Raw genomic sequence first — 19,815 nt, forward strand, 5'->3', positions numbered from 1 at the left:
GTATTTTTACAGTTGGTTTATTTGAATTAGAATCAAAAATGACCCACACATTACATTTGATCGATGTCTCTTAAATCTCTAACATATAAGGTCCCCTCCCCACTACCATTCATTTGTTGAAGAAATGAGGTTATTTGTTCATAAATATTGCTGCCCAAAGTTACTACAAGTGTGGTACAATTACAAGCGTAATTTCTCACTTTTTGGGTTTTGCTGATTATATTCCTGTGGTGTCATTTAACGTGTTCCTGCATTTTGTGTATTTCTTGTAAACTGCTTAAGCCTACTTTTTTCCAGAAGATGAAAGCTCTAGCTCAAGCCCCCAGAGCTAGTGAAAGACAGAACCAGGACTGGAATTCAGTCTTCTGACTCCAGCCCCCTGCCCCTCCACTCCATCACAGGACTTGAATCTAGAATTTTCTCCCTGGAATGGAAGGATCGCTTGGCTGTCACATGACCTTCCTCCTCTTCTACCTCCTTCTGTGAGAGAAGCCAAGAGAGGATCAGTGGGAAAGTTTAAACCTTTCTTTGGTATATGGCATTATTTTAATTTTAAACAGATGGTGGGAAGGAGGGGTCTCCCCAAGCCTGGGTGGGGCTAGGCACCTTCAGCTTTTGCCAGAGGACTGGAAGCATTTAAGCCAGAACTCTGGCATAGAACATCATTCTTATTCCCTGTCTCTCCTTTCAGATATTGAGAACCAATTTACCTGAGTGAGTGCTGACAGGCACATTTCATCCCTTTGACTTATCCATTTTAATCAGAGAGAAAGAGCTGTGTGCACACTAGAGATGCTAGATGCCTAAGGAGATGCACAGCATCCCACTTGGGGAAATAGGCAGGGAACAGCTAATGAAAGTGGCAACCATTCTCTGTGTTTTGGAAGTGAGTGTTTTTTTTTCCCATTCCTGCTACACTGAGCATGCAAATGCCAGAGCCAAGACTGTATAACACAGATAAACAGAACTATTCTCATCACAGGAGGAAGAAACCCACCCCATACCAAAACTGGACCAGGGTAGGGGGGGAGCGGGGAAGAACAGTGGCTCAAATGCACAGTAACAGTGCTAGATCACATTTATTGGACATTTAAAACACACCTGGCACTTTATATGCAGTATCTCATTTCGTCCTCATGACAACCCTGCAAGGTAGAAAATAGGTGCTTTAAGAACCCGAATCTGCAGATGAGGAGGAACATGAGATCACACAGACACTATGAGTAAAGGTAGAATTCAAATCCACATCTTTCTCACTTAGTGTCTGTGGCTTAACCATGTAGCCTTACACAAGGTCAGCTAAATTAAGATAGCTATTTGGGAAGGGGTAGCAATTTAGAAGGGAGCTTCAGGAGAGTTTAGGAGTGGCTCAGGTAATACACACTGGGGTCCCAAGCCTTTGGGGAACAGTCAACTTCCATTTTAACACAAGTCTCCAAAATCCATTCAGTGAATTTCACAGAGGGAGAGATGAGAAGGTTCCACAGGAGTTGACCATCGAGAAGCAGCAGTTAAACGCTGTCCTTTTCTCTCTCTGTCAAGTCATGGCTCCTAACTGGGAAGGAGTACCAGGGTCACATCTGGCACACATAAAATCTAGTCTGAATTCGAAAGTGACACCTCCTGTGGGTGGATAAATCTCAAAAGTGTACCCCTTTGGAAGGCCCCTTCTATAAGAGTGGTGTCTGCAGTAGGGCTCACGTCTTGGCCAGTGTTGGGTCTGATCTCAGTCCTGAAGCCCTGAAGCCAAGCACAGAGGAGGCAGCAGAACCCTGGAAGAGTCAAGCTTGTTTCCCCACCCAGGACGCTTTATACCTGTCAAGCCAAGTCACTGCTGCTGAGCTGTTACCATCTTTTGGTGGTTGTTTCACGTGACTGTGGTCTCTTCTTGGCTCAGAAGAGAGCAGAACCCAATTACTAGATTACTCAAAATGCTGGTTTTCTGTTTTTCTTTTTTTTCACCACATTCAAGGCTGTGGTAGTCAAATTTCCCCCAGTCTCACTGGTTTGACTCAGAAGGCCAGGCTGATGTTACTGTACGTGGGCAGCTCACAGATTGTGACCATGTTATTCTCTTTCTTTTCAACAGAGCTGATCAACTTAAATGGCTTATTTTTGTCACTGGATTTTGTAAAAGCACATGAAAAATAATTGGCGTTCTATAAACATTTTTAAAACCATGCTAAAAACTTGAGGTAAATACGAATCAGTACAAATTATTAGGAAAAAAATTTGGTCATAATTTAGATATAGTCACTCCACTTTTGGAAATTCATAGTAGAGAAATGCTAAACACAAAAGAAAAACAAAAATTCTCTTCAAAAAGATATTCACTGCTGTAGTCTTTCTAATAGGGAAAAAATGGAAATCAGCTGTTCTTTATGAGAGAGCGTATGAGCTGGTAAATTAGGGTACGTACCCCAATATAGTTTTTAGAACTTGTGTTTGTTACATGATATGAAGGGCATATGTTGCTATGTTATGGGAAAAATATCAGGAAACAAATAAACATAAAATATGGTCACAACTATGTCAGACATGCTTAGAAAAATTCAGAAAGATGATATACTAAAAGCAGTCTTACAAGACAATGATAATAACTAACATTTATTGAGTTTTTACAACATGCTAGGGACTGTTCTAAGTGATTTACGTATATTAACTCAGTTTATCCTTATAGTAACATCTTCGGGTAAGTACAATTATTATGATTCCCATTTTACACATGAAGGAATTTTGAGGCAGAGCAAAGTCAAGTAACCTGCCCAAGTTGTGTAATAAATAAGGTAAAAACTGGACGATGAATCTGAGAAACCTTAACAACCATGCTTCCTAGCTGTTGACCAGCTAAATGAAAAAACAGAAAAGGGATAATATGGAGAGAGAGCATTAAAAACGTTACATACAAAAGAGTAAGCCTGGAACATCTTGTCACAGTAGAAAACAAGGAAGCTATCAAAGAGTAGAGGATGATGTCAAAAGGACTCAAGAGCTAAATGGAAGAGGGTCCCCTCGGCTAAAGAAAGTGTCTGAGATCAATAACTGCAGTGGATTAAGACACATCAACACTAGGGAAAAAAAGCCATCGGTCACCTTTAAAGGAGCTAGGGAATAACTCATTATTTTGAAAACTGGTAAACAGACGGAAACAATCAAGCACTTATCCTTATACTGTACAGAACTTAGGGTAACTAAATTGTTGATGAGGGCAAATTTTTTTCATGGAAATATTCCAGATAATAAATGAGTCAGGAATAATAGAATAGCATTATTTTTAACCTCTGATAAAATAATGGATTAGGCAATGCATGTCAACATTACAGAAAAAGACAGAGCTAGATGGTATATGCTTACTGATAGAATTATCACACCACCATCTATGAAGCATTCAAGCCAAACAAACCAAACCTGGATCAGACTGCACCTCTAGAGGTGACCTGCAATTTACAAGAAATTCGGCAGACAGAGAAATGTTGTAAATTACATCATGGGGAATGAAATTAGCAAAATCCAGACCGTGGGAAACTTTATAGGACAGTGAACCTTGTTTCTTCAACACGTAAATTGCAAGGAGAAAAGGGGAGAGGGGACTCATAGATTAAAAGGCACTAATTCCAATGATCTTATTTGGACCCTATTTGGAGGAAGAATCCCTCAAAACATTTTTGAGACAATCAGAGAAATTCAAATACTGTCTAGATTATTGTTCATTTTTTAGGTGTGATGATGGTATTGTACTTATACTTTTAAAAAGAAATGCTTGTCTTTTAGAGACACATTCTGAAATATTTATGGATAAAAATATATTATTTCTAGGATTCAATTTAATATACTCCAAGAGCAAGGGGGAAATGAATGGGGGAATAGATGCAATAAAGACTGGTCATGAATTGATCATTGTTGAAGCTACTGATGGGTGTATGGGGGCTCACCAGACTCTTCTTCCTACTTTTACACAGGCTTTAATATTTCCGTAATAAATTTTAATAGTACAAACGTATCTTAATTTTGTTCTTACTTAAAATATTTCCATCTTTTGCTGTAGACTTGAGGGCTAGCATAAGGCAACAGCTGACGACACAGACTGAGGACCAGGCTGCCTGCCTTTGAATGCCAGCTCTCTTGCTTACCAGCTGGATAATCTAGAGTAGGAAGTTCATGTCGCTGTATCTCATTTGCCTCATCTGTAAAATGAGGAAAGTAATACCACCTATTTACTACTGCATTGAGTTATTATGACAAAACGAGTAAAATTTCTCTAGTATGTAGAACAGTTCGCGGCACATATTAAGCTATATGGATTTACTGTTTTTACTGGGTTTCTTTTTTTAATCTTTGGGTATAAGTCACCTCGTAAGAGTGTCCCCCACTCATTTTGCATATTATACCTATGATTCTGACTCTGATCTGACTTTGATCACCAACTCCAATTCTAACGCCAATGAATGATTCTGGTACCAATTCCAACGTGTGGGTTTTTTCACCCCTACCTCCAATTAATTAATTCTCCAATGCCAGCTGGGTATCCTACACTTCAATTCAATTCTGTCACCGTCTACCTGGAGATTGCATCAGATCCCACAGGAAAAGGGCTCAGTCACACAAGAATGCCCTCCCTCCAACTTCAGACACCAGTCACCAGCCCAGGTTGTCACCAGTGCTTCTGATCTTCCAGCTATAGATTGGAAGTTCCAACAATTCCCTCTTTAGGTTTGATTAATTTACTAGAGTGGCTTATAGAGTTCAGAGAAATATTTCACTTACTGGACCACCGGTTTACTGTAAAATGATGTAACTCAGGAACAGCCAGATAGAAGAGATGCAAAATATGGGGAAAGAGTATGGAGCTTCCATGTCCTCCCCAAGCTGCCCCTTTAACCAAATCTCCGCATTGTTCACCAACCCAGAAACTCTCCAATCCCCCTCCTTTTGGGTTTTTGTGAAGGTTCCATTACATGGGCATGATTGATTAAATCCTTGGCCATTGGTGATTGAACTCAATCTCTAGACCTTCTCCTCTCCCAAGAGGTCTGGGGGTAGGACTGAAAGTTCCAACTCTCTAATCACAAGGTTGGTTCTCCCAACCAGCCCTCATCCTTAGGTGACCTAGGGGCTTTCCAAAAGTCACCTCATTAGCATAACTAACGGCACCTTTATAGCTCTCACCACTTAGGAAATTCCAAGTGTTTCAGGAGCTCTGTGCCAGAAACTGGAGCGAAAACCAAATATATATTTCTTACTATAAATCACAATGTCACAATATCCAACTACTCAGTCTCTTACCCTTTAATGGATCAGCTACAATTTTTCAGTTTCTTTAAAGCGAAGTAAGAACTGAAAGACACTTTCGAAGTAATGGGAGAGAGAATCCTGCTAAATTTTAATGATTTACTTTCAGTCTTTTATAGTTGCTTCTTTACACCTCATCTAACCGTATGTGTGTGGCTTACCTTTATCAAATCTTTTCAAAGCCACTTGGTTTTCTTAAGAATGTTTTTTCTGCATTATATTTTCATCCATTTACATAATTCCTAATTACATTACAAATTTTCAATTGCAACCTTTTTAAACATGGCTGGGAACAAACAAACTGACTCTTGGTAAACAGATGACACAACTGGTGGAAAAAGTGCCCAGATGCACTCTGAGAATGCCAACAGCATTAAGCTTGCTGAAGACATCAGACATGAGCTTTACCGTGAGAGTGGAGGCTACATAAATTAATCTGGTGGCTTCCTTAAGTAGAGATCAGTTAGAGGAACCTATTGTATACAAGTCAATGGTGGTTGTGTTTGGGTAGCATAGTCTTCCTTCTATTCAAATTTGTTTTAATGATGAACACATATTATAACTCCTGTGTATCAAAGAAAAACATCAATATTTTGTACCTTTAAAACTACTTTTTTTAAGTGAATCCATTCACAGAGGATTAGAATCAAACACAAAGAAAATGTGCAATGAATATTGTTATTTCTTACACCCACGTATGCAAACAATGAGTTGCGGGATCCTACTAGGGTCTGAACCTCAGTGGTCACCTGTTGCAAGGACAGTGTATATATTGAGTGCTGCTATCACACAGCGCGGTTTCCTAAATGCCGCAGCAGTCAAGCTTCATACTAAGAAGGTTCACACACTCTAATATTCACATTCTAGTTTCATTTTGACTATAAAGTTACACAGAAACCAAATGATCAAATCTGCATTTCTTTCTAAATCAATATGCAAATAGTGAGTCAGGGATTCCCCTTATCGTTGGCATTCCTTAGCCAAAAGGATTTTGGAAAATCTCAAGCTCTGCAGATGTGAACTGCCTTAACATCAATCCAACCCAGCAGACCTGGCACTTCCTGTGCTTTACGAGATTTCACAGATCTCACTGCAAGTTCGCCCCTCTGTGACATACCATTGTTACTTGCTTTCTGATCAACTGCTAGTTCCCACAGTCCTCCTTGAACAGGAGAGAGGAAGTGAGAGGGGTGTGTAGTTACTGCTGCATTCATTTTCATCACTCGGCAGATGGGGAAGCCAAAGTTACAAGTCAGATCTGTTTTTATCACACTGGGACATTCCACATCTCTTCTCTGACTCGGAGATTTGATGGTAGGGGCACTTCATGGAGAGTATTGCAAGAAAACTATTTGAACTAAGCTCATCTCATTGATGTGACAACTTCAGGAGAGTTTAAAAGTATGAGTGCAAAGTCGTAGCTAGCATCTACCTTCTGTTCCTGTCCCTCAGCACTTCACCAGATGCTTCTAGGAGTCTAAGCCTGCAGCCCTGTCGGAAGAGTCCTACCGCTTACGAACTGTGCAGACCAAACTGAAAGAATCTTGTCCGCAGATTCCTTAAATATAATGATGTCACCCACAGATGATACATTCACATTCACATTTAATCAGGGTAACGTGTTTCCTAGTTATGTCTAAGTTCCAAATGATAGCAGGGTCAAACAGAAAATAAAATACACAGCAGCTCCCTCTGAAGAAAACTCCTCAATCTAACATTTCTCGCAACTTGCTCCACCTCATTCTGTTATTTGTTTGATTGAAAGCAGATCACCCTTTCATAAAGTGAAAACTTGCTGCTGTTATTCAAAATAACCCCAAACCGCAAATATTTACCTACCATTGGATTCATTCGTTCACTTAACAATTGTTTAAGGATCACCAATAACTTATACAAGATGCATGAGAGCCAGGCTTAGAAGAGAAAGATGACCATGCGGGTGCCATTTCTGAAGTCAAGGAAAAATGGTATCTGATTATGCAATCAGGTACTTTTGAAATTAAATTATTGTTATTCTCATAGGACTCTACACATATAATCATAGTGAGCATGTGTGTATGTACGTGTGTGTGTGTGATTTCTGCAATAGAGAAATCTAATTAAAGACAGTGTAAAGTTATAAGAGAGCACGGAGTATCACTATGGTTTCTTTGGAATCTAAGGGCAAGAAAGAATCCTACAGAACACTCAAAATGTAAGTTGCTTTAAGCCAAATCCTGGAAAAAGTGGTACCTTTATCACAAATCTGTTCCTCAAATGCTATCTAAACTAAGTTGAGCTATTTGGTTTCTCAATCCATCATTTGTCTTAGTCCAAAAAATAAAAATCTAATAAAATATACATTAAAAGATGAGAATGAGATAAATGCTACTTGTGGTAGATTGTGTTCAAAGATGGCTGCAACAACTTCTCTTCGCATGGAATCTTTGTGTGGTGACTTCACTGCTCTTCCAATTAAGAAGCAATAATTATCTCCCCTTCCTTTAGTCTGGGCCAGTCTTACGAATCCCTTAGACAAATAGAATGTGATGGAAGTGGTGCTGTGTGAGTTCCAGGCCAAAGCCTCAAAAACTCTTTGTAGTTTTCTTCGAACTTGCCCGAGACTGCCATGTAAGAAAACCAGAACAGACTATGGAAATATGGGAAGCCACATGAAGAAGCGCTGCCAGGCATGTGAGTGAGGCTAGCTTGGACCTTCCAGTCCAACTGCTGAATACAGATAACATGGGTAAACCCAGGTGAAACCAACAGAAGAAAAGCCCAGAATCATTAATAAATTATTGTTGTTTCAAGTCACTACACTTTTTGTTGTTGTTTTTACATAACACAAAATTTACCATTTTAACCATTTTAAAATGTACAATTCAGTGGTATTTAGTATATTCATAATGTTATGCAACCATCACTACTATCTAGTTTGAGAATATTTTCATCATCCCAAAAGGAAACCTCATAACCATTAAGCAGTCACTCTCCATTCCCCGCCCCCTCCAGCCCCTGAAAACAACTAAACTGTTTTCTCTCTATGGATTTTCCTATTCAGATATTTCACATAAATGAAATCATACAGTTTATGGCTTTTTGTGTCTGGCTTCTCTCATTTAGCATGATGTTTTCAAGGCTCATTCGTCTATGTTATAGCATATATCAGTAGTTCATTATTTTTTATTGCCAAATAATATTTCATTGTATGGATATACTACATTTTGTTTATCCCTTCATTAGTTAATGAACATTTGGATTATTTCCACCTTTTGGCTATTGTGAATAGTGCTGCTATGAATATTTGTGCACAAATTTTTGTTTGAACAATTGTTTTTCAACTGTTTTCAATTATTTTGAGTACATAAACCTAGGACTGGATTCGCAGGGTCATATGGTAGTTCCATGTTTAATTTATGGAGGAATCACCAGTGGGCTTCCACAAGAACTGCACCATTTTACATTTTCACTGGTGATGCATGAGGGTTCCCATTTCTCCACATCTTCTCTCCATATCCTAGCCAACACTTGTTATTTTCTCTCTCTCTCTCTTTTTTAATAGCCCTCCAAGTGGCTGTGAAGCAGTATCTTATCATGGTTTTCATTTTCTTTTCTCTGATGGCTAATTATGTGCATCTTTTCATTTGCTTGTCGGTCATTTGTATATCTTTGGAGGAATGTCTGTGTCTGTTCAAGAGCTTGGGTTGTTTTTCTTTCTGTTGTTGAGTTGTCAGAGTCCTTTATAAAGTCAGAATGCTAGGTCCTTATTAGATACATGATTTGCAAATATTTCCTTCCATTTTGTGGGTTGTCTTTTCACTTTCCTGACAGTGTCTTTGATGCACGAAACTTTTTAATTTTGATGAAGTCCAATTTATCAATTTTTTTGTTTTCTTGCTTGTGCTTTGGTGTTATATCTAAGAAACTATTGCCAAATCCAAGGTCATGAAGATTTACTTCTTTGTTTTCTTCTAAGACTTATGGTTTTAGCTCTTTACTTAGGTCTTTGATATAATTTGCATTAATTTTTGTATACATTGTGAGGTAAGGGCCCAACTTCAGTCTTTGCATGTGGATCTCTAGTTGTCCTAACACCATTTGTTAAAGAGACTATTCTTTCCCCATTGAATGGTCTTAGAATCCTTCTCAAAAATCAACTTACTAAATCACTAAGTTTTGAGGCCATTGTCACACAGCAATAATTCACTGATATACTTCTTGACCTGCTGAATTCATATTCTGTACTCATAATTATACTGTACATCATCTTTCCTTGAAACTCGACAAATAAAATATGTTAAGAATGATGGAAAATGAAATAGCCTTTCCTTGACAACACACACATGACAACACCTGATAGTCCATGAATGGACAGTCAGCCTGCATCACATTTAAGGTTAATATTCTAGGAACGGCCGATGATGTGTTGAGATCTAAGTTTCCAAAGATATGGCTGAACTTACAGGTTTTATGTGTACTAGTTATTTGCTGTATACAAACTTACCCCAAAACTTAGCAGCTTAAGACAACAATAAATATTTATCACATACAGTTTCTGTGGGTAAGGAATTCAAGCATAGGGCTACCAGAATATCCTTGTGTTATGTCAGCTGGATTCTCCCAGGTGAGTGATCCAAGAGACCAAGGCAAAACTTGCAATGTGTTTTATAACCTGGCCACTAGAATCATATAGCATCCTTTCAAAACATCCCTATTACACAGATCAGGCACTGTTCATTGTGGAAGGGGACTGACTGATTACACAAGGGCATGAATTCCAGGAGGAGAGGATCACTGAGAGCCATCTTAGAGACTGGCTACTACAGTCCATCTTCTGAATTATTCATGCCCTCTCACACACAAAATAAACTCACCCGCTTTCAAGGTCCCCCAAACTCTCATCTCATCACAGCATGAGCTCAGAGTCCAGACTCTCACCATTTAAACCAGGTCCATGTGCAGATGAGGCTCTTCAAGTCCAATTCCTTGAGTAACAGTTTCTCTTGAGTTGAAGACCTGTAAAATAAAGAAATAAGTTATCTGCCTCAACAAACCCAATATACAATAATAGCATAGGCATGGGAAAGTCACATAGGGGAAGAGAGGCACACTGGAGTCACTGATCCATAGAAATTCTGAAATTCAGCAGGTTATTTGTCAGTAATCCCTTGATTGGGAGTCAAATCCTGGTAATAATTTTCTATGGCTACTGACTTCACCCTCTGGGCTCATGGTTTTGCCTTCTAAGATATCCTTCCTTTTCCATGGAAGATTTGCAGCTCAGTAGCTTTCTCAGACTTCTTTCTGCCTATAAACATGAGGTCCAAAGGCCTCTTCATTTTGTATTGTTTTTGTCTCTTTCAGTCCACCCTGGAGATGGTTTTGCCAATACTCTTCTCTTAAAACTTTGTGGATCACCTATAAGTATTATTGATGTTCACTACATTAGTCGAAAGCCACACCCACAAAACTCTTGAAATAAGGTCTTCTGTATCCTGAACTTCTGCTGAGACTGCTCGGGGAAATCACCCTTAAGCTTGCTAGAAGCTGTGTTCTTTGAATCAACAGATCTCTAAGGCACTGTCTTGGATCTTTCTGAGGTCTTACCAAGGATTTTACAGTCACAGCCATGGCTTCATTCTATATCATGCTTCCCTGAAAGGCCTTTGAATTTGATCTTTGCCATAATGATAAGTCAGGTAAGATGAGGACTGAGAATTGCCCACTCTTCTTTACCTCAAAATTTGAGCTTAAATAGTCAATTTTTTAAATGGTATGGTGGCCTTTACATTAGCATGTATATGAATATATTTATACTTAATTTAAATTGTATGAGTGGTTAAAAATAAATATAACTCCGTATATACACATACCCAGACATATATTTATAAATATTTCTTCAGCCTCTTCAGTGAAACTTAATTGTACGCTTCTTATTATAAACTAAAGTGGTCTTTCTCAACTGTAAATTCCAGCCCAGCCCATCACCACCCAACCATAAGCAAACTACAATTTACAGCATTCTTTGAGAGAATAAAACAATCAACTAGAGTGCACCATCAGGAAATGAATCAGCAGAGTACCATCTGCAGGAAATCAAGCTAAGGATGCGGCCAGAAAAGTTAAAGGCTTCTTTTTGCTGGCTATTTAGGGTATTAAGTCACCAACCTTATATATGCTTTGGAAGGTAATGCCTGTATCAGTAGACACAACAGCATGGTGATTTTCACGCATCAAGCCCATAATGAGTTAATGCCTGGAATACATGTTATAGGACAAATATTAACCAGGTTTAATGAGTCATGTGCCTTAAGTGACCTACAAAGTATGACTATTAATTCATGAGGCTGGATTTTTAAAAAACACTCAGAATTGAAATAGTCTCAGGAGTTTTGTCCTTCAAGAGAAAAATCCTATACTAATTCCAGTAGTGCAAATATTTAACAACTAGCAGGGGCTGGCCCCGTGGCTGAGTGGTTAAGTTCCCGAGCTCCACTTTGGTGGCCCAGGGTTTTGCTGGTTCGGATCCTGGGGGTGAACATGGCACCACTCATCAGGCCATGCTGAGGCGGTGTCTCACATAGCACAACCAGAAGGACCTACAACTAGAAAATACAACTATGTACTGGGGGGCTTTGGGGAGAAGAAGAAAAAAAAAGAAGATTGGCAACAGATGTTAGCTCAGGTGCCAATCTTTAAAAAAATGCTAGAATAGCAAAAGTACCAATGAATCAAAAGAAACGGTCAACTAATAAAAAGGGCTGCCCAACCAACGAAAACAGCAGGACATTGTAAGCAACCTGCTCATCCATTTTGGGGCAACCTGGATGTGATTTCCATAATCACTGCAGAGAATGTTTTTGAAACACTCCATCTGGTGCCTTACAGGCATTTATAACTCAAGCCAGAGTATCAGTCACAATATGTGTTATAGTTAGGCATAGCTTTTGATTCTAAACTGTAATTCCTCACTTGATCATAAACCCAGTTCTCCAGAACTGGCCCCAGATGACCTGGGCTTTTTCCAGATCCATTCAAAGAATGTTCACAGGCAATGCAATGGAGAGATTGCACTGGTAGACAGATCTGATGGGGGTCCGCTCTTTCCCCGGTTCCCTCCATCCTCCCTGCCAGAGGCAAGGTGAGAGGAGAAGAATCTCGGGAGTCAGGTTGGGTGAGGAGAGGCATCAGTCAAGCTGCTCTGCAAGTGGATCACCAAAACGGAGAAATAAAGCCCGTAATTTGGAGAGATGAGGACATGCATCTCTCCGAGGGAGCTAGTGAGAAAATGTGTAGATCAGAGTTCCTCAAGTGTGGTCCTAGGATGCTTGCAAGAGAACTCATACAGCATTTCTTAAAAATGCAGATTCCTGGGCCCTACCTCAGACCTAATGAATCAGAATCTCTGGGAAGGAGGCCTCCAGGTGATCTTTATTCAGGCTGAAGTTTGAGAACCACTGAGTCCAGACAGTAAAACTTGGAAGAGGAATGAGTTAAGGAGAGAAGTATTGGGAGAGTCAGGTGGGGCTGGACACCTGGCACCACATCACAGCATCACTGTAGGGGACTGAAACATTTCCTCAAGTATTTGTTGTTGTTGTTAGTACTATTGAGTTGATTCCGACTCCTAGGGATCCTGTGTACAGCAGATTTGGACCCTGCCCAGTTTTGTTCACCATCTTCCCGCCTTCCAGGGCTGTATCAGACAATGCTCCACTGTTATTGATAGGTTTTCATGGCCAATTTTTTCAGAAGTGGATGGCCAGGTCCTTCTTCCTAGGCTGTCTTAGTCTGGAAGCTCTGCTAAAACCTGTCCGCCATGGGTGACCCTGCTGGTATTTAAAATACCAGTGGCATAGCTTTCAGCATCATAGCAACATACAGCTGCCACAGTATGACAATCAACAGATGGGTAGTGTGGTGCCCTGGCAGGGAAATGAACCCCGGGCCACGGTGGTGAGAGCGCCGAATCTTAACCACTTGACCACCAGGGCTGGCTTTCCCAAAGAACAGGAAGCATCTTTCCTTTTGGTTCTCATATGCTGCATAGGCTCTCTATAGTTTCATTATAAATTTGACATAATGTAGCGATGCTTTCCAAGCAGCTTCTGTAAGCAGAAGGCAGAATGAAAAGACAAGCTTTTACAGCAACTTTTCAAGGGAGAATAAAAGTGTATTTAACAACACCCTTACTTTAATCCTACTTTAATTTTTTTTTTTACCCACAATACAAAGTTAAAAGATGGTTGTGCATGGGAATAGGTTTGAAGGCATATTACAGAGCTGCTCCAATAGATCACCATGGCTAACATACAGAATAAAAATATAAACTTTTCTTTCCTAAGATTTTATCAAGAGTAGCATTCAGGTAGTCTATAGCTACTAGGAGTTGGTTGGCAATTTTCTGGGTTCCATATAATAACCCTACAGATGGGCAACACAGAATGCCCTGTGCTACAGACTAAATGTTTGTGACTTCCTAAAATTCAAATGTTAAATCCTAACTTCCAACATGATGTTATTTAGAGGTGGGGACTTTTGGAAGTGATTAGCTCATAAGGGTGGAACCCTTATAAATAGGATTAGTGCCCTTATAAAAGAGATCCCAGAGAGCTCCTTTGCCCCCTCCAAAATGTGAGGAAACAATGAGAATACAGCCATCCATGAATCAGGATGTGGGCCCTCCAGACAGTGAGTCTGCCAGTGCCTTGATCTTGGACTTCCCAGCCTCCAAAACTGTGAGAAATAAGGGTTTGTTGTTTATAAGCCACCAGTCTATGATATTCTGTCATGGCAGCCCAAATGGACTAAGACATTCTGCCTTTAAGAAAACTACAACCTGACACTGTGTCAACTTAAATCACTGATGAAAGTGATGTTCTGTAAAGAAAGAGTGTAGAACAGTGAACAAGACCTCTATGAGGTTTTCAGAAGCCTGGGCCACTCCTATTTTTGGAGATTTCAGAACATTAAAAAAAGTAAAGAAACGATGGTGGAGCAGTGGGCAAAATGGGTCAAGGGTGGCAAAAAGTGCAAACTTCCAGTTATAAAATGAGTAAGTCATGGCGACCTAATGTACAGTGTGGTGACTATAGTTAATAATACTGTTTGGCATATTTGAAAGTTGCTAAGAAAGTAGATTTTGTAATTCCTCATCATTAGGAAAATAATTTTTGTAACCATGTATGGAGATGGATGTTAACCAGATTTATGGTGGTGATCATTTCACAAGATATACAGATACCAAATCATTACGCGGTACACCTGAAACCAATATAACGTTATATGTCAATTATACCTCAATAAAAATAAAAAAATAAAAATAAATTACATTTACAATGAAAAAGAGAAACAAAATATATAAAATGCCAAAACAAGGTTACAAAAACTGTGGGATATTTTAAATATACACATGTAACAAATTAACTTTTAACAGCAAAAAAATAAGTAAATGACACAATGTAACTGTTCACACAAAATTTATTTTAAAAGTATTAATTTATAATGCATCAAAATAGTGTGGTTTAGTTATAGAGTAACAGAACATGGGTTTAAAGTTATATGAAGGACAATTCTAAATCTGTCAGTGTGTTGCTTTGACTATACAGTCATGCACCCCGTCAGGACGTTTCAGTCAATAACAGACAGCATGTAAGACAGTGGTCCCATAAGATTGGTACCACATAGCCTAGGTGTGCAGTAGGCTTTATCATCTAGGTTTGTGTAAGTACACTCTATGATGTTTGCAGAATGACTAAATCACCTAACGAAGCATTTCTCGGAACTTATTCCGCTGTTAAGCAACACCAGACTATATATGTTATAACCTCAATTGAGGGTAAAGAAAAAAACACTAGAGTAGATGCCCCTTATGAATGGGAGGTCCAAGACAAATACCGTAACGCTTGGTTTTCAACAGGGCCTGGTGGTGATGAGATCTCTGGGCTAAATTGATTTCTTGGGACACCAACTAGAAAGGTGACCTTGGGCAGTTCATTTATGCTCTGTTACATGTGTTTCTCAGTCTGCAAAATAAGGGAAGATGATTACTGAGGTTTCTTCCAGCTCTGTGCATCTATTATATTTTCATCTATTCTTGTCTGTTTACTATGCATTTCTACAGTACCTGTCATCTTGTACCAGAAGAGTAAGTTGCTAGAATTTCCTTGGTGCCAGTCAACTGTGTAAAAACTAGCTCATTCCTTTTATTACTCTTCAATTCAGTCTTTTTCTCTGGGTTCTTTTCTTTGCTAGTGGGCCAGCTCTTTAACAAACATTTCATGAGCTGTCCCAATAATTAACAACTAATTAACAAGAAGGCCTTGCTGCTAGGGTTTGGTGCTTTTAAAAAGAAATGAGCAGGAAAGTTGCCTTGCTTTCCGTATTCACAAGATCTCGCCATTGTCATTGTAATATGCTGGAGATGGTGGTTCCTTAATAGTGTGCACAATCTCATTAAAGATCTCTGCTGGAACAATCAATTCACTGTCAGAGGTCTATATCAATCTTCAAGAACTGTCACTGAGTTCCAGGATGCTTGTGAAAAATTGACAACCGGAAGTGTGCTTCAGTTTGGGCTATTTATTTCCCTGAGAAACACATTATAATCAGATGTAATTTCAGTGATTCCCTCTGTTGCTCCTGCAGCCTGAAAATACTGACAAGGAGTTTCCTAACAAAAGTTTTAGCAGGATGCCCTTTCCAGATACGCCAGATTGGCATGCAAAGGGCCTGCCAGTTACTCTGTCCCCTTCTGAGATGTCACTGAATATCCATCACGGCCCCCTCTTTGAAATTCCCTGAGTTCTAAGCTTATATCACGTGGTCATGCTCCCCTGGACACAGCTGATAGGACTAGGGATGAGCACCTGACCCAAAGGAGCTCATCTCTCCCGTGATCAATGAGACAGCCTGGAACAGGAACTCTGCCTGATGGAAGTACTGAATATGCACTCTGTTGGAAAGTGGTTTGGATGAGAGAGAATATGATGTAGCTGCTAGTGGTAGAAGCGATGGAAGCAGAGAAGGGAGCATGGAGTAAACACAGTGGTGAACCACTAAACTGGGTAGCAACAAACAAGTGACAAGAGAACTGGTCACTGTGTTCTGAACAAGAAGCCAGTGCTCCATTGAGGCGCCCTGTACGGATGGAAGCGAGCAATTCAAGTCTTCGTCTTGACGATGGTAATTTAAGCATTCTGCTGCTGTGCGTAACCACCACTGAGAGAACCAGGGCCAGGACTCCACTGACAAGAAAAACGCTGCCCTCCTACAGTTATTAGGATGAAGAACTGTGAGTTTCAACTTTATTCTCTGAAATAACGATACTAAAAATATGCTCATATGTTGATCAATACTTTGGATTTGCCTTATTCTATTGATTCTGTGGTACTTTTTCAATAGAGAGAAAAACAAGTTGAAGATTGTGTTATTTCAGCGGAACTAGTTGAGTAGTGAAAAAGAAGCATAATGACCCAAATTAAAGCAGAGGCTTAGCATCTGGAAATGGGGACCACTGACAGCATTACTTTTCATGTTTACAGGTAGCCAAAAAGCAGATATGGAAGGTCGTCAGTTTCCATAGTAGATTCTTGTAAAGCATCCATGTTTGTAAGGTTTGAAATCCTGTACAAGGAGATGTAGAGGTGGATGTTGTCTGTGGCACTATTTGTAAGAGCAAGGAGTTATAAAACCATCTAAGAGTACATCATGAAAGTGGTTGAATAACTCATGGTTCATCCATACGATGGATTTCCACACATCAATTTTTAAAAGTGAAGTTGATCTATACGGAATGATTTACAAATCGTATCGTTAAGTAAAAGAAGATTATACCATAAAGTCACTTTCACTAAAAGTAAAAGCAAAACTTATACTTTTGTACCCTCACATATATATGTACATAAACACACAGAAAATGATCTGGAAAGATAGACCGTAAACTGTTAATGACAGATGTATCTAGAGAGGGCAGTGGGATGGTAAGGGTATAAGGCAAGATGGAGTTTTTGTTTTTACTACATATTTTGTATTGTTGAATATTTATAACAAAAATGTATTCTTGTATTTCTTATTTAATACAACAGTTTTTTATGTTTTTTTCAAATTTCCTTAATATGCTGATCTCTCTCCCACTTCTACCATAGGCATCTATTTGTCTCAAGAGGGTTTAGAATTATCATAGCATGAATTCAAAAGAAAGAATATGTGGCTTTTGACATTCAAAAGAAATGTAATGGCCAAGACAATAATCTTTAAAGCCAGCCTGAATTCCTTTAACTCCCAATACACATCAGATTCAAGCCTGGAAGACTCTAATCTGTAGTTCCTTCCCCAGTGCAGAGAAAATACCCCCTGCACTGAGGAACTAAGATGGGGAGATAAAGGGAGATGGTGGTAGAGAAAGTAAGTCAGAGCCAACAGCTCAGATGGGGGTGGGATCATGTAGAAACATCTAGACCAACTTCAGGAAGTCAAAGGATATGTAAGACAGAGTGGTTGACAACTTCTCCAGGCTTGATGCAAGGAGGTTGTAGCCTTTTAGCTTGAGGACACATTTCACATGACCCAGGGACAATGATTCAGAGGTGATGGAAGGCAGTCCATCCTCATGAGTCCAAGATCATGCTTCCAGTTCCTCCCACCAGAGGTTCTAAGCCTTCTATCAGATTGGGCTGATTCATTCATTTATTTTATGAATCTCCATCTCAACCTTTTAAAGTGAGCCAATCTGCTTATAACTCTTCTCTTTTCAAGCATCTGGGTTTTTTTCCTTCCACTTCCATTGTTCTTGAAGAGGCCCTTTATCTCTAATGGAAACTGTTTTTCATCCAAGTAGTAGTATGAGTCCCAAATAGCATGGAAATTAAATTCTATCATAATGAACTAAAAAAGTTGTCCAAGTTCACTTGGGATTTTGAATTGAATGTATTTCTTTTTCTTTTTAACTGGGCTATTGGATAGCTTCTGAAGGAAAAAAAAGTACACACAGAGATTTCTGGTAAACTTGTTACCATAGAAATTAATCTGTAATGAAATTAGTGAATATGATAGTGTTGAAGTTTAAAATACTTCTTTCAGAGAAGTAGATCTTCTGTAAGGAAGTGAAAAGATAAGAGCATAATTAAATATGTCAAATATTCAGAAATAAATCAGACAGAATCATTATTTTATACCCGGCAACATGAAGTGGTAAAGACTCTCTGGACCTAGAATCATGAGATGTGTTCAATCTTTTTCCAGCCACTGTTTAGAAGCGTGCATTTGGGCTAGTCATTTGATCTCCCTGAGTTTCAATTTCCTCATCAGAAAAAGGAGATAACGTGTAATCCACCATCCCACAGAGTCATTACGACTGAGAATGAAATGAGACAATGCATATGTAGGAACATTGTAAAAAGATGATATGATGATGATGATGACTATCATCATCATCTGAGACATTGACTTAAGACAGTGCAAGGAGGATGTGGGAGGTGGAGGGGTGGAGTCAGGTCTTGATGCCTTTGTAGCAATTTCCCCATTTTTTTTCCTTCAAAATCTTGACTATTCTGTAACACTTAAGCTGTCTCTAAACAATTTGGGAACACTGGTAAGATGATGACAATATAGTTAATGAATAAATTACTTGGCTAAGTGGAGCTAGGTCACCATCTTCTACTCATTTTTCACCAAATTGACTCATCACCTTGTTTTCACAGACGAACTAAAAAGAGAAAGGAGAAAGAAGTGAACTTTTATTGAGTGCTTGCTGGATGCCAGGCATTTTATGTACATCATTTCATTTAATATTCACAGTGAGATGGGCATTATTTCCATTTTACAGATGACGAAACCAAGCCTTAGAGAAGCTTGGTCACGATCACAGAGGTAGTGAGTAGGGACGCCACCATTCAAACCTAGAGCTGACCATAATGCCTGTGCATTTCTCCTACACAACGTTGTCTGCCCAAATGCCCAGCAGCTGACATACGGGCAAACCTTAATTTTCCACAGCAACAGAAAACTGGGACAACAGGGATGATTGCAATCTCAAATGCACATTGGTCAGTAGTTCCGCCCTCTTCTTTCAACCTTAATTAATGACAAGTAACAAATTTGGCTGATTGATTCTCTTTTTCTATCCTCTGCTGTTCAAAATCTCCCTTGAATTTTGGTGAAAGGAGCAAACAAGAAATGAAATGGACTGATAAAGAAAGCAGGAGGAAGCCAAGGACTTTCCTCCAATTGGACCACAGTCCCCAAGTAATCAAGGGTTGATTATGTAATTGGGATAAAAAGCCAATTAGGGAAGAATTTGTAAATATCCAAAACCCTCCATGGCTAAAACTTAGGCTAGTTGTTTCCTATCTGGGGTCCCAAGATACCTGGATTTCTACAAAGGAATAAGGCAAGGGGCAGCCACAAATTATTTTCAATATTTTAAGAAGTCTAGCATAATTTATGTATCTTAAGTAAAAGTAAACAGGCCAATACAAATATCCATATATCTTTGCTTTAGGCTAGAGTTCAAGATAAGCTCATATATAGAACTACCGTTACCTT

General features: G+C 39.2%; 1 long non-coding RNA gene across 1 annotated transcript in view; it reads right to left on the minus strand.

Moving 5' to 3' along the window:
* Positions 1 to 19,815, minus strand: part of LOC123284754 (uncharacterized) — a 65,430-nt gene that overhangs the window by 42,017 nt on the left and 3,598 nt on the right. Inside the window, exon 2 of the long non-coding RNA XR_011502268.1 lies at positions 10,210 to 10,287. This is a non-coding gene — a long non-coding RNA (uncharacterized lncRNA). The remainder of the gene's footprint in view (positions 1 to 10,209; positions 10,288 to 19,815) is intronic.

This window comes from Equus asinus, chromosome 3 (genome assembly GCF_041296235.1).
Source record: "Equus asinus isolate D_3611 breed Donkey chromosome 3, EquAss-T2T_v2, whole genome shotgun sequence".
Lineage (NCBI taxonomy): Eukaryota > Metazoa > Chordata > Mammalia > Perissodactyla > Equidae > Equus > Equus asinus.